The sequence below is a fragment of the Lucilia cuprina genome, chromosome 6, assembly GCF_022045245.1.
Source record: "Lucilia cuprina isolate Lc7/37 chromosome 6, ASM2204524v1, whole genome shotgun sequence".
Taxonomy (NCBI): Eukaryota; Metazoa; Arthropoda; class Insecta; order Diptera; family Calliphoridae; genus Lucilia; species Lucilia cuprina.
The window spans coordinates 12,293,780-12,296,237 of NC_060954.1; the positions used below are offsets into that span (position 1 = coordinate 12,293,780).

The window sequence follows — 2,458 nt, forward strand, 5'->3', positions numbered from 1 at the left end:
CTAGTCTATAGTCTAGTCTATAGTCTAGTCTATAGTCTAGTCTATAGTCTAGTCTATAGTCTAGTCTATAGTCTAGTCTATAGTCTAGTCTATTGTCTAGTCTATAGAGTAGTCTATAGTCTAGTCTATAGTTTTGTCTATAGTGTAGTCTATTGTGTAGTCTGTAGTTTAGTCTATAGTGTAGTCTGTAGTTTAGTCTATAGTGTAGTCTATAGTCTAGTCCATAGTATAGCCTTCGATCTTGTTTCTTCTTTTAGTCAGTCACAGCCGATTAGATTTACCTCTCATCTACACAGCACTGTCACTATCGTATACAAGACATTTGAAGAATTACTCTAAAAATAAATTATTAAAAATGACAACAATAACAAACATATTAAATAAAAATTTTAATTTTATTTTTGAAGCGGCCTTCAATCTCTGTTAAAATCTGTATTAATATCTCTCACTAATACCTCTCTCTGATGCTCTCAAACTAATTATTATCGCCAACACCATATCATTATCATAAACAATGATTACTCTCAAATCTAGTTTATTTTTTGTTTTTCAGCTTCTGCTTTAGCTTTGCCCAAAACTTAAGTACTTCACAGACAAGTCAGTCTTTATTTAAACGTCGAGCTTTAAACAACTCGTCTTCAAAACCTTAAATCTGTGACTGTAATAGCGATCATTTCATATAGTGTGTAAATTTAGAGCAAGCGAAAATGCAAATTTCCCTTGTATTTTCATTATTCTGTTTGATAGCTTCGGCCTGGGCCAATACCGGTGCTCCCGCTAAGCCTGGTGTACCCGAAAAACAATTGGTTTGCTATTATGATTCCTCCAGTTTTATTAAAGAGGGTAAGCATAAGCGACGTGTCTTGAGTTCTTGATGTGTTTGTTTGTGTTTAAGAGTGTTGGGACATTTAAAATTTTCTGGAAATTGATAAGACTTTGGTTTATTTGTTGTTATAGTTTTTTTTTAATTCCAGTTCAAAGTATTGCGTAATTTGCTAGTTGTAGTTAAAAATAATAACAAAATTATAAAAAAGAATTTAAATTCTAGGGAAATTGAGACCAAATTGTGTTAATTGCTACTAATTATTTTTGATTGCAAGTGAGAGTAAACTGCTAAATATTATAATTGTAAATGACATCCTCTTAATGTGTGAGATTTTTTAAGTGGAAATTGTAAAAATACAATTAAATTTAAATCGTGTTTTGTAAAGTGTTTGCTTAAATATTTCTGGAAACATAAAAACAATAAAAATATTTTGCACTTGCAGAGAGATAATGTGGCACAATTTCTGAGAATTATTTAAATGATTTTGTTTTCTTCAAAACATAATATATTCCGGTTTTTAATAAAATAAGAAAAAAATAATTGTCCATTTAAACTGATAACATGATTTTTTTAACAACTGTTGTTCGATAAGTACAGTGCGGCATAGAAGATATGTTATCAAATCAATTTCATACGGTTTTTAAAACTAGTCTATAGTACGGGCGATGGTGTAGTCTTTTGTTTGCACAAGAGTCTAGTCGATAGTCTAAACTATAGTGGATTATATAGTGTATAGTTTGGATTATAGTCTAGTCTTTAATTTAGGGTATAGTCTAGTCTAGACTATAGTCTAATATTTATGCTATAGTCTAGTGCATATTCTGGATTATAGTCTAATCTACAGTCTGGATTATAGCCTACTCTATTCTATGGTCTAGTCTCTAGTCTAGTCTAATCTATGGTTTAGTCTGCAGTTCATTCCATAGTCTAGTCTATAGTTTAGTTTGTAGTATAATCTATACTCTAGTCTGTAGACCAGTCTATAGTCTATAGTCTAATCTACAGTCTAGTCTAAAGTATAGCCCATAATCTAGTCTATAGTCTAGCCTGCAGTCTAGACTATAATATTGTCTATAGTCTAGTCCATACCCTAGTCTATAGTCTAGTCTGTAGTATAGTCAATAGTTTGGTCTATTGTCTAATCAATAGTCTAGTATATAGACTAGACTATCGTTTAGTGTAATAAAATATAGTCTAGTCTATTTTCTAGACCATATTCTTGTCTATAGTCTAGTCTATAGGCTAGACCATATTGGTCTATAGTCTAGTCAATAGTCTTGTCTTTAGTCTAGTCTGTAGAATATTCTATAGTCTACAGTCTAGTCTGTAGTCTAGTCTAAAGTCTAGTCTATAGTCTAATCTACAGTTTAGTCTATAGTCTAGCCTATAGTCTAAACTGTAATCTTGTCTATATTCTAGTTTATAGTCTAATCGATATTCTAGTCTATAGTCTGGTCTAGATTATATTCCGGACTATAGTCTGGTATATAGTCTAGTCTATAGTCTAGTCTATAATATAGTCTATATAATCTGTAGTCTAGTCTATAGTCTAGTCTATAGTCTAGTCTATAGTCTAGTCTATAGTCTAGTCTATAGTCTAGTCTATAGTCTAGTCTATAGTCTAGTCTATAG

General features: G+C 31.1%; 1 protein-coding gene across 1 annotated transcript in view; it reads right to left on the bottom strand.

Moving 5' to 3' along the window:
* The window catches only part of LOC111683012 (imaginal disk growth factor 6), a 28,015-nt gene that overhangs the window by 2,473 nt on the left and 23,084 nt on the right, over positions 1 to 2,458 (bottom strand). The gene's annotated exons all lie outside the window — the stretch shown is intronic.